The sequence below is a fragment of the Podarcis gaigeae genome, assembly GCF_964106915.1.
Source record: "Podarcis gaigeae genome assembly, chromosome: 3".
NCBI classification, from domain to species: domain Eukaryota; kingdom Metazoa; phylum Chordata; class Lepidosauria; order Squamata; family Lacertidae; genus Podarcis; species Podarcis gaigeae.
This window is the reverse complement of record NC_139680.1, coordinates 32262517-32275204: the sequence shown is the minus strand read 5'-3', so window position 1 is coordinate 32275204 and position 12688 is coordinate 32262517. Positions and strand designations below refer to the sequence as shown.

Genomic DNA, 12688 nt, shown 5'->3' with positions numbered 1-12688 from the left:
AGTGGCTCTATGGGCAGACCGTCCCCAAGCTAAGTATCATGGCAGGGGGGCTGGGACCGTAGGCTCTGATAGGTTTAAAATCAAGAGCTACTAGGAACCAGGAACCAGGCAGAGGGCCTTCTTGGTAGTGGCACCCGCCCTGTGGAATGCGCTCCCACCAGAACAACTACCAGACTTTTAGAAGACATCTGAAGGCAGCCCTGTTTAGGGAAGCTTTTCATGTTTAACAGACCACTGTATTTTAATAATTTGTTGGAAGCTGCCCAGAGTGGCTGGGGAAACCCAGCGGGGTATAAATAATAAATTACTACTACTACTACTACTACTACTACTATTAGTCAGGCTGCCATCCCATGCCTGGTGTCTGCTGGGATTCTTGCAACATTCTGGACTAGAACCTTTGTTTGATCCATCAAGGCATTTCTTACACAAGTCAAGCACAGCAGTGGCTGACATCACTTCCCAGTGTCCCCTTTTTCAGTACAAGGATGAGTGATGGGCAGCTGCCAGGGGTGCCAACTTGAATAAAATATGGGGGGGCAGGTAAGCCCCGCCCTGCATAATCGATCACCTGACGTGGAGCACAGACACCATTTGAATGGCAAAAACTTGGGGGGGCACAGGCCCCTCAAATGTTTTACGGAGGGAGAGGCAAAGCCCTCTCTGCCCCTAGGAGTTGGTTCCTATGGCAGCTGCCTTTGTAGTTTTCCCACAATGCCTGGGAAGAATGGCCCCTGGCAAGAATGCAGACTCAGAGTCACTTTACAATCCAGTTGTTCCTTCAGTGTTATGAGGTCTTTCTGAATATACACACTTACTTGGTGTGATTAACAGATCAAAGGGATTCTACACCCCCAAAGTAGGCCATTCAGGTCAGCCTGCCTATGATCTAAATGGGATGTATAGGTATAAGGCCTATACACCATTTCCCGCGCCCTCCCTCGTTCGGAGGGGTAATGATTGCATGTTATTAAACATGAGCGTATGTTTGTCTCCCTCGGATGTGACATTGAATGCAAGCTGATGAAGGAGAAGAGCGTGCATAGGCCCTCTGTGTACATGAAGAATGCATTGAGATAAAGTGAAGGTTAAGGAAGCTGGATTTTGTGTTTAGGTCTTGAGTTTGGCGACGCATGTTGTCATTTTTATTTTTTGTCACTGTCAATTTCGCAGTCCAGTTCCTGACCCTATAAAAGATGCTGTTTTCACCGGGCTCTTTTGTTTCCAGATAGCAGTTTCATTAATATAAAGGATGTTAGTTGTCTGCAGAGGTCATGTTGTTGGATGAAAAATTAGGAGATGGTAAATCTTGAACAGAAGGCAGTCTGTCAGGTAGGAAGAAAGTTTTATTTTCCAAGTTTTCACGTAACTAGCCAAGGCCTCCGTTTGCACAAAGTGGAGCCCTTAAGAAGGACTTTTCATCCCATTTGAAGTTTAATAGAGTTGTGGCTTTCTCTGAGGCAGGATATGCAGTTATGAAGCATGAGAGGGAATTCAATCAGAGATGCATCTGCTCAAATTTGACTCTGAAATGATGAGATTCAAAACAGGCAAAAGAAAGTACTACTTCATATAACCCATAGTTAAAATATTAAACATTTAAAATATGGAATTTGCAACCACAATACATAGTTATGGCTACTGGCTTAGATGGGGATTAGACTTCAGTGGGAGATACACATTAAATTCAAAATATGTACAATCTGTGTACCAGTGTATGGAATAGTGGCACTGTACCAATAAACAAGTGTACACTTTTTTGTTTTTTGCACAAAACAATTTGTATAGGCATAATGGAGATGGCTTGTACCTGTGTTCAATGTAACAGATGAAAAGGTCTAACATCATAGATGACCCATCTACCAATAGCTAATAGCCGTTATTGCTGGCTATATGAAACTTCCACGTTTAGAGACAATTTGCCACAGAATGCCATTTGCTGAGGAACAACAGCTGTGGGTGACTGCAGGCATCTGGTTGGCCACTGTTGAAAACAGGATGTTGGCTTAGATGGACTACTGGTCTAACGTCACAAGTTTTTTCTTAGGATCTTAGGCTACCTCTCATCTTAACAAGTGGCCCTTTAAAACTCCAATCCACCTAAAGTGTCATAATGTAAGATTTTGGAAAACAATGAATGAGAGACCACATGGAAATACAGTGGTACCTCAGGTTAAGTACTTAATTCGTTCTGGAGGTCCGTTCTTAACCTGAAACTGTTCTTAACCTGAAGCATCACTTTAGCTAACGGGGCCTCCTGCTGCCGCCATGCCGTCAGATTTCTGTTCTTATCCTGAAGCAAAGTTCTTAACCTGAAGCACTATTTCCGGGTTAGCGGAGTGTGTAACCTGAAGCGTATGTAACATGAAGCGTATGTAACCCGAGGTACCACTGTAGAACCAATGTGACAGGTTCATGGCTCCAGGAGTCTTGTATGAATGGCTACTACAGATGTGGTGGCATCTTTTGGCAATTCTGCAGTTAGGGCTCACCCTCGCTTCCTCTTGTCCTGATGCTGTCCTCCAGGGAAAACCATTCTTTATAGCTTAATTGGAGCAAATGGCCATTTGGCTTTTTTCTCCAGATCATAGGTTCCAGCTCCTAATGGCCGAGGCACTTTTGTCCACCCCACCCTCATGTTTTTTTGTTTTCAGGGAGCTGGACCCCCTCAATATTCAGAGGCAGACTGGCACCACCCCTTGGCTCCTTGCAACGTCAGGATGTCAAGCAGCTTCCCACGCGTGATGTTGCAATCAGATTGAGGAGATGGCATCTCTGCTCCAGATTGACATTTGCTCCCATTTAGCACTAAAGAGAGGGACGTGGGTGGTGTTGTGGGTTAAACCACAGAGCCTAGGACTTGCTGATCAGAAGGTTGGCGGTTCGAATCCCCGCAATGGGGTGAGCTCCCGTTGCTCGGTCCCTGCTCCTGCCCACCTAGCACCTTAAAAGCACACCAAAAAGTGCAAGTAGATAAATAGGTACTGCTCCGGCGGGAACCTAAACGGTGTCTCTGTGCGCTGCTCTGGTTCGCCAGAAGCGGCTTAATCATGCTGGCCACATGACCCAGAAGCTGTACACCGGCTCCCTCGGCCAACAAAGCGAGATGAGCGCCGCAACCCCAGAGTCGGCCACAACTGGACCTAATGGTCAGGGGTCCCTTTACCTTTACCTAGCACTAAAGAATGGGTTTTCCATGGTGAAGGAGTGGGTCAAGGGGGGAAACCACTCCAACCTAAGCCTAGAAATTGTGGGTCAAGAGGAAAATGGCTTGGGCCCGTGCTTTCTAGACAACAGACATGCAGAAGTGGCGATGGGCCTTTAGTCCCATCAGTTTCAACAGGGATAGAAATAGGTGCAAAATTTCTCACGTCGGGGCAGCCTTTGCCTTCCATTTGTTTTGGACTAAAACTCTCATCTGCTCAAGCCAGCATGGCCATGATCATGTTCCTTACTGTGCTGGCTGGGACTCATGGGCATGGTAGTCCAAAACACCCCTGGAGCTAATAATTTCAAAATGAGCAGTCTTCAGTCAGTGCAACTCCAGAGTCATGTGACTGGAGTTAACAATAGGTAAAGGTAAAGGGACCCCTGACCATTAGGTCCAGTCATGACCAACTCTGGGGTTGCAGCGCTCATCTCGCTTTATTGGCTGAAGGAGCCGGTGTACAGCTTCCGGGTCATGTGGCCAGCATGACTAAACCGCTTCTGGCGAACCAGAGCAGCGCATGGAAACGCTGCTTACCTTCCCGCTAGAGCAGTACCTATTTATCTACTTGCACTTTGACGTGCTTTTGAACTGCTAGGTTGGCAGGAGCAGGGACTGAGCAACAGGAGCTCACCCCGTCGCAGGGATTCGAACCACCGACCTTCTGATCGGCAAGTCCTAGTTAATAATACTTTTTTCAATTAAACTGAGATTGTAACGAAAGAAATGTAAAAAAGGAATAATAATTGTGTGTTACTGTTTGCTAAAGGTTATTGCCTCCTATGCAAGCCCTGTTTCTGTGTCATGAACAGAAACCTGACATGCTCTTCCTGGCATTGAAATAACTGGCATGGAGATAATTAGTCGCTTCAGCTGCTAATTTCTGTGCATGTGGCAGCAGCTAGAATCCAATAAGTACCCAGAGGGCCACATTTCCCCTGTTCTAGAGCCTGAAGCACAGTAGCTGCAGCAGTAAATGGAGGTTGTTGGTAAACCTTGCCACAGAGACTAAGCCTGCAATGCATTGACAGGATTGAAGCATGGTAATAAAGCCTGAGGATAGGAAGGTGTCATTCACAGTAAGACAGTGGGATGCCGTTTGCACTATTATCTCTGGAAAAACTTGAGCGAGTCTAAGGGTAAGTGAATGTTGGACAAAATACCTGGATCCACATTGTAAGGTGAGAGAGAAACAGAGAGAGGTTGCTGTCAATGAAAATCTAACGTTATACTAATAAACTGATTGATGGTTCAACTGATTTATGATTTATTAGATTGTAGGGAATAAAATGATGGTAGCTTTTATATTCTCACTAACGAATATGAATGGGGAAAACACGTTGTCTGGTATACATTTGCTCATCTCCTCTTTCTTCTCTGCTTCACTTAAGATATAGATCTAAGTTAACAGAGATTAATGACAGTGAGCAGTTTCCAATATTGCGATGTCCACAGACGTGCTTTAAAAACAGGGATGAGAAACCTGACGCTCTCCAGGTTTTTGTTGGACTTGCAACACCCCTGACCACTGTTCATGCTGGTTGGACCTGATGGGAGTCCAACAACTTTTTGAGGGGCTCAGGTTTCCTTGTTTTCAAAAGATGAAGTTATAAAATGAAAACACTTTCAGGCTAGACTGCGGTAGGTACAAGGGAACACATACCTTTTTTACTGGACGATGCACAAATTTAGTTTGAGAACTTTATTACTTAAAAATTTGATGCACTATGGTGGAACAGTAAATGTGTTACTAGCACAGCAAACACCGGACTGAGCTAGACTGGTAAAGAAAAAGCGATTGATATGCGCCGTATGTGCGATATAACAATGTGCCACCAGATGGCGAAGTGGAGTCCCATTTTTCTCTACTTGTTTCCCCTGTTTAAATTTACAAGGTGTTTAACTGAAACGCTTCTTTGATGTGTCTAGATCCAGCCACTCTATTTACTCATAAAACCTTCAAGGCAATTGTGAAGTCTGTTGAAATGAAACCCATCTCCACTGAAGTAACATAAGTACTCTGACCATAAAATATTCTTTGTATTATTCCCCTCGGTGATTTTTCCCCTCCATTATGTAGTACTTGGAATATTTATTTCACACCCTGTGTACTTTATGGAAAGCTGTGTTGATTGTCAATTAAGTCCTTAATTTTCTGATTCCTTGCATGAAAGTACAGTCCATCATTTCTGCTGTTTTGAGGCTTTGGGATACAGACTAGGGCTGATGGGAGATGGAGCTCCAGAACATCTGGAGGGTAACACTCTGGCTAACTCTGACATAGGTCATGTCTCCACTATGGACAATGGAAGATGCAGCCCTACCTACATATGCTGGGAATTAAACCTGGGATCTTCTGCAGGGGATTGGACGCGGGTGGTGCTGTGGGTTAAATATAGAGCTTAGGACTTGTCGATCAGAAGGTCAGTGGTTCAAATCCCCGCGACAGGGTGAGCTCCCGTTGCTCGGTCCCTGCTCCTGCCAACCTAGCAGTTCAAAACACGTCAAAGTGCAAGTAGATAAATAGGTACTGCTTTGGCGGGAAGGTAAACAGCATTTCCGTGCACTGCTCTGGTTCGCCAGAAGTGGTTTAGTTATGCTGGTCACATGACCCGGAAGCTGTACGCCGGCTTCCTCGGCCAATAAAGCGAGATGAGCGCCGCAACCCCAGAGTTGGTCACGACTGGACCTAATGGTCAGGGGTCCCTTTACCTTATTAATCTGAGGAGCTCAGATTATGAATGGTTCTCTCTCCCACCCCAATTTTATTTCACAACAACCCTGTGAGGCAGGTTAGGGAGCAATAGACCCTGTACTGCATTTTAAAATATGTATTCGGCTTAAAAGTGCCCTGTTAACATAAAATGTGTGCATTTTCTTCTTTTAAAACACATCAATGAGCCACGTGATTATACAATCCTCAAGCAATGTTTTCATATTAACTTTTTTTGTACGTTCTTTGCGCTTCTGTGCTAACTCTCTTTCGAAGAAGAAGGGTAAACAAAGAAGATGAGACTGTGCTACAACTCTGCAAAGGAGTAAAATGATGCCGACACATTGGAAAACCAAATCAAGAAATGCTATTGTAATTAAAACTGGAAATATATATTGTATTTTTTAAAAACACACACACACACACACAAAGTATACATTATGTGCACTTGAAAGATAGAGTATCAGCCAAGGGCTGAAATTGTAAGAGAGAAAAATGTCATCCAAATTTACACAATTCTGGCTGAAATAAGATTCACACAACCAGGCTTTTCCTTTCGTGAGAAGCCTAATAGGGTTCCAAGTCTAAATATATTGCCAGGAGGTAAATCCCACTGAAATCAGACCAATGGATATGCTTATGATGAGTAAAGTGATTTGCTAATAAATGTGGTAGCAACTCAGGTGAACACAGCTCACCAGGAGCTTGCTAAACCTGCTGGGTTTTGCTGCTTGCCTAGGTGGGGGAGCAAGGGGGATGTAATATTAACTGCATGTGTGAAATTAATCTGCACAGTTTTGTTATGTAAATAACATGGGGGGTGATTCTTGAGCCACCTGCAGGTTATGGGTGGGGAGTTCATCTCCTCTCTCTGCCAGTGCTGACAAAAAAATGCCTCTCCAAAGCTGCTATTTTCATTTCAATGGAAGCCTCCATGGGCACCAATGGGAGCTTCCCTTAAAATGCAAATAGCAGCTTTGGAGAGGTGATTTTCATCAACTGCCAAAATGGGAGAGTGAGCAATCAAGAATATGCAGGCCACCTTACCTCTTGGACCATGTTTGGAATGGTAGGGTACCACAAGCCTGCAATGTTCACAGCAAGCTGTATAATTTTAATGAATCCTAACACTGTCAGTCTAAACCACTTTTTAAACCTGCGGTGGTGGTGGTGGGGCAACATTACAACTAACGGAATAAAGGAACTGGAGGACATGAAGACACGTTCTTGAATTTCACACCAAGAATACAACACTTTCTTCTTGAACTTAAAGCCAATTGTGTATAGGACAAAAGCAGTAAATTCTCTCTTAGAGCTTGAAATGCAGTTTTGTTCCAATTCTTCCTGACTAGAATAGGGTCACCTGCCTCAACAGGCTATGTCCAATACATTCCGTAAAACTGGAGTGGGGAATCTATGGACTTTCAGTTGTAGTTGGACTGCAGCACCCATAATCTCTGACCATTGGCCTTGCTGGGGAGTCACGACAACATCTGGATAATGTTTTGGGGAAGCATGCCAGTGTGTGTGTGCTTGAATGAATGAGTGATGATGCACAATTGGGGGAGGGAATTATTGAGGGGGTAGATTCAGCAAATAAACAGGAGAGTACATGTCCTGGAGAGTAAGAATGAATAGCAATAGGAGCGCATAACCTCTTCCCCAATGGCTGGGCATTCATACAACAGGTTTTAAGCAGGGAGCAGTGAAGGAATGTTGCCCAAGCAGAGGTGGAGTTGCACATCACCAATGGCAACAGAACAAAACATGCCTGGGGGCACATGATGCTGTAAGAACTTTGGATCTCCTTGCAGTACAAATGCAAACATTTCTGCATGGGTGAAGTGTGAAAATATTTTCTTCTCTGACCCAAAATCAATGTTTTGTTTCAAAATATTAAAGCCACATGTTTATTTTACAGAGGATATTATCCCTCTGATCTGGGACTCTTAAAATAAGTGGGACATAGCTCAGTGGTAGAGCACATGGTTCAATCCCAAGCATCTCCAACTCTGGTTGGGAGATCCCCGTGTCTTAAGAGCCCTGCCAGCCAGTGTAGAAAATATTGGGCTAGATGGACTAACAGTCTGAGCCACTATGAGAAGGCCAGAGCCAGGGCCATCTTTAGCAGATGTGGAGGCAGGGTGCAAATATCCACCCAGCGCCCCCAAATTACCACTGATAGTGTTGGGGTGGCTGTAGCTGTGCATTGCCTGCCATCCAGGGGGGCACAACTCTCCCCCATGCAGCTGCGGGACAGCGATCTGTGCAGAGGCTTGGGAGGGAAGCTGCATGCCCACCAGCCTTATGGTTGGTGGAGCACAGCTGGCGGCTGTGCAGGCAAAGGGGAGGCCACCAGCAAAGCCACGCAACTCCCCCACTCGCTGGGGCGCCCCTGGGAGGCCAGCACCCTGGCGCGATGCACCACTAAGCCCTATGGGAAAGACAGCTCTGGCCAGAGCTTCCCCCAACATTGTTCGAGATAGAATGAAAAGAATCATTGGATTTTAGAGCTGGAAGGGACCTGAGGGCCAGCTAATCCAATCCTCTGCAATGCAGGAATATGCAGCTGGATTGAACTCGCAAACATGGCATTGTCAGCACCATACTCTAACCAACTGAGCTATCCAGCATGGTCCATTCATGAAATGCTTATTATGGAAAACATCAGTTAAGAGAGGCAATCACTGAATGCAACCTCTCCTTCGTTCACCATAACAAATTTCTGTTCGTGTTGCAGCGTAATGGTATGGCTCTCTTCTTTGATGACTGCCATCTTAGACAGCTTCTGTCTGTCCTTTACTAGGGAAAAAAGTTTGCTGCAAAATGTATAATGAAGATAAGCCAGTTGCAGCTTTCACATGTTCGAGAGCATATTGTCAACAGCACCTCCTCTACCATGGAGCCTGACCTTTAGATTATTAACCTCAAATAACCCTTTGTGCTATGAATATGCATGGCACTCCTTTCCACAGAAATGTGCTGTGAAGTCTCTGCTGAAATTGGCACTAGAGGGCAGCAATGGGATTCGAGCGATTTCTACTTGTGGCAGAGAAGCCTTTGAAATGCATTGGCTTGGGCCACGCAGGCATGGCATGTTCAGGGAACCAAGCAGTTCAAAGTCCATCTTCTGTGAGGGAAGGGAAAGCGGTCAGAATGGCTGAAAGTAAAACCTTACGAGACGGACTGAGGATTGGCAAAGAGGTTCCTGGGATATAAAGAAGCTAGCAGACAATTAGGCCAGAGGAACTGAAGCGCTGAGGGTGGGCAATGAATTGAGAGTGCGAGAAATGATGGTTGGATGAACGAGACTTGAGGAAAGGGGCAGTTAAATGTCAAATATCAAATAATGTTCCATTGAGGCAAGAAGTGTGTAATCTGAGAACGGACTCTGAACAAACTTCATTGTGCTTAAGATCAGGAGGAACTGTATGGTATGGCCGCGTTGAGTACTAGAGAAACTGGCCAAGGAACAACAGAATGACTAACAGAAGAGGGGCAGAGTTATCTGAAACACAATAACCTTAGGAAATAAACTGTGGTGGCAACTTTGAGTTGAAGGAGTAGAATATCAGAAGAACATAGAACTGGGGGGGGGGAGGGCAAAACTGACCATATTTTTTTATTATTATAATAGATTTTATTAAAAATTTGAAGGTTACAGAAAGAAAAGTAGAAAAAGTTAAACAAACAAAGCACAAAAACACACACACAAAAAAACACAAATCCAACCTTTACATAACTTTCTTTCCTTTGCTTATTTCCTTGACCTCCTCACACCTCCCTTTATTGTATTCTAGTTCAATTAGATATTACAGCAAGTCCTTTCCATCTTTGTTTTTATCCTAAAAATTTATCTTGATATACTATAATTTTACATTCTCCTCTTTCACTAATTACCAATCCATTTTTACTTTATCCTTTATAACATTTCTGCTAAAACCACATAGCTTCATTCCAACATCCTTCTAACATTCCTTAATTTTACAATGTTTCTGTAGATAAACTTTAAATTTTTTTCAAGTCTTCTTCCACAGACTCTTCTCCCTGGTCTCGGATTCTGCCAGTCATTTCCGCCAGTTCCATGTAGTCCATCACCTTCATCTGCCATTCTTCCCGGGTGGGTAAATCTTGTGTCTTCTAATACTTTGCAATAAGTATTCTTGCTGCTGTTGTGGCATACATAAAGAAAGTTCTATCCTTCTTTAACACCAATTGGCCGACCATGCCCAAGAGAAAGGCCTCTGGTTTCTTTAGAAAGGTATATTTAAATACCTTTTTCATTTCATTATAGATCATCTCCCAGAAAGTCTTAATCCTTGGGCATGCCCACCAAAGGTGAAAGAATGTACAGTGGTGCCTCACAAGACGGAAAAAATCCGTTCCGCGATTCTCTTCGTCTAGCAGTTTTTTCGTCTTGCGAAGCAAGCCCATTGACGGCTTAGCGGATTAGCGCTATTAGCGGCTTAGCGGCTTGTAGCGGCTTATCAGCTTAGCGGATAAGCAGATAAGCGGCTTAGAAAAGGGGGGGGGAGTCAGAAAAACTCGCAAGACATTTCGTCTTGCGAAGCAAGCCCATAGGGAAATTCGTTTTGCGAAGCGCCTCCAAAACGGAAAACCCTTTCGTCTAGCGGGTTTTTCGTCTTGCGAGGCATTCGTCTTGCAGGGCACCACTGTATCTTCAGTCTCTTTGCATTTCCAACATTTATTTTTGGGCAAATGATAAATTTTTGCAAGCTTGACTGGTGTCATGTACCACCTATAGATCATTTTCATTATATTCTCTCTTAAGGCATTACATGCCGTAAACTTCATACCTGTGGTCCATAACTGTTCCCAGTCAGCCATCATAATATTATGTCCAACATCTTGTGCCCAGGGGCAAAGCTGACCATAAGCCTTAGAGACAGGAAGAGCTGTGGCAGGTGAGCCCGGGAGCTTGGGAAGCTGAGGTTTGTGGACCAGGAAGCCAAAGAAACACAGGATTGCTAGGTCTCGATCCTGACAGGGAAATGCTGGCAACTGAGGCTTCCCTTGTTAGAGCAGCATTGCAGCCTGACATCCTAAAGGGATACAAAATGGCTGGTCAGATCACTATTGTATATACCTGGCTGCAGGTATAGATGTGCACCCCCAGCTGCTGCACTCAAAGAGCATTGACACAAGGCTATGTGTCTTTGTAGCTACCCATCAACCCCCCACATTGAACAAAAAATGCATTCCTTCTCACTGAACAACCTGCCAGCATTTTGTGAAAGCTTTTTTTGTGGTTTCCCCATGAAATGTTGCAGGTTTGATCAAAAGGTAAGAGCCCAAGTACTCTATCCATGAATTCATCTCTGCCAAATTTAAATAAGCCGATTGTCCTTTTCAGATATCCATTAGCCAAATATGAGAGCTAACCCACATTACCTTCAGCCTGCATTCCAGAACTCACCCTTTGGACTTTCTTTTCAGGAAGGCATTCTCGCTAACTACACAAAGCTGTACTGGAATGATTTCTCCCTTGGCACTGCCTAAAAGGCCAAACTACTAGTCAGAAGAGAAAACTATTTATGGGTTAACTTCTCCAAATACCAGTAATCTCACTCATAGGACACCGGGCTCTGAATAAACACTGATCAAAGAAAGTCTAAGGTCATTATTATGCACACCCTGACACCCCTAATTTTATTCATATTTACTTGGAAGTTAAGTGCCACGAAGTTCAACAGGAATTGCTCTGATACAGATATGGTTGTGAATCGCATCCTTTGCCGCTATGAAGCCACTGGCCAAGAAATCAAGGCTTCGTGTCACCTCCCTTCACCCCTCTTTAGAGGCCAGATAAGTCTCCCACTTTAAACCTAGGATAGTAGGGTGTGGCTGCTTCTTTGTTTCTGCAGGGAAAGAGAGCAGCTGGTGCACCACTTAGTTTCCCAGCTTACTTTATTTTATTATTTATTTATTAAATTTGTATACCTTATACCCACAGGTCTCAGGGCAGTTCACAGGGCTTAAACCAGCATCCACTGATTTTCCTGGAGGAATTCAATGCAAGTCTGTTAGGTCCTCCCAACCACACCGCAAAAGTAGGGAAGCTGTAATCTTGCTGACCTAGAAGTCCTACCCCCTGTTTCTCCTTTCTCCAAGACCTCCCCACAACCGATGCTGTTTCTTCAACCTGAGCCTAGTCTGGAGCCTGTCTGAGCCCTGCCTTTCATCGATGATTAGACTACGACTCCTTGAGAAATGCAGAAGTGGAAATGTAGGTAGCTACACTTCATATTAGGGACGTGGGTGGCGCTGTGGGTTAAACCACAGAGTCTAGGGCTTGTCGATCAGAAGGTTGGCGGTTCAAATCCCCGTGACGGGGTGAGCTCCCATTGCTCATTCCCTGCTCCTGCCCACCTAGCAGTTCAAAAACATGTCAAAGTGCAAGTAGATAAATAGGTACTGCTCCAGCGGGAAGGTAAACGGCGTTTCTGTGCGCTGCTCTGGTTTGCCAGAAGCAGCTTAGTCATGCTGGCCACATGACCCAGAAGCTGTCTGCGGACAAACGCCAGCTCCCTCGGCTTATAGAGCGAGATGAGCGCGCAACCCCAGAGTCGTCTGAGACTGGACCTAATGGACCTTTACCTTTACACTTCATATTGCAAAGCAGCCATTGCCAGCATGTACTGAGAGAGAGAGAGAGAGAGAGAGAGAGAGAGAGAGAGAGAGATGTGATACTTTAAATCTAAATAAAGAAGCTTTGCATCAATGCTGTTAGCTGTGGCCAAGCCTAG

At 44.6% G+C, this 12688-nt stretch overlaps 1 long non-coding RNA gene across 1 annotated transcript; it reads left to right on the top strand.

The window, feature by feature from the left end:
• The first annotated feature begins 732 nt into the window (after positions 1-732).
• On the top strand, positions 733-5254 carry LOC310840787. Its single transcript, XR_014562135.1, has 4 exons — positions 733-2160; positions 2398-2805; positions 3177-3562; positions 3891-5254. It is a non-coding gene; the product is annotated as an uncharacterized lncRNA (long non-coding RNA).
• Positions 5255-12688: the final 7434 nt, after the last annotated feature.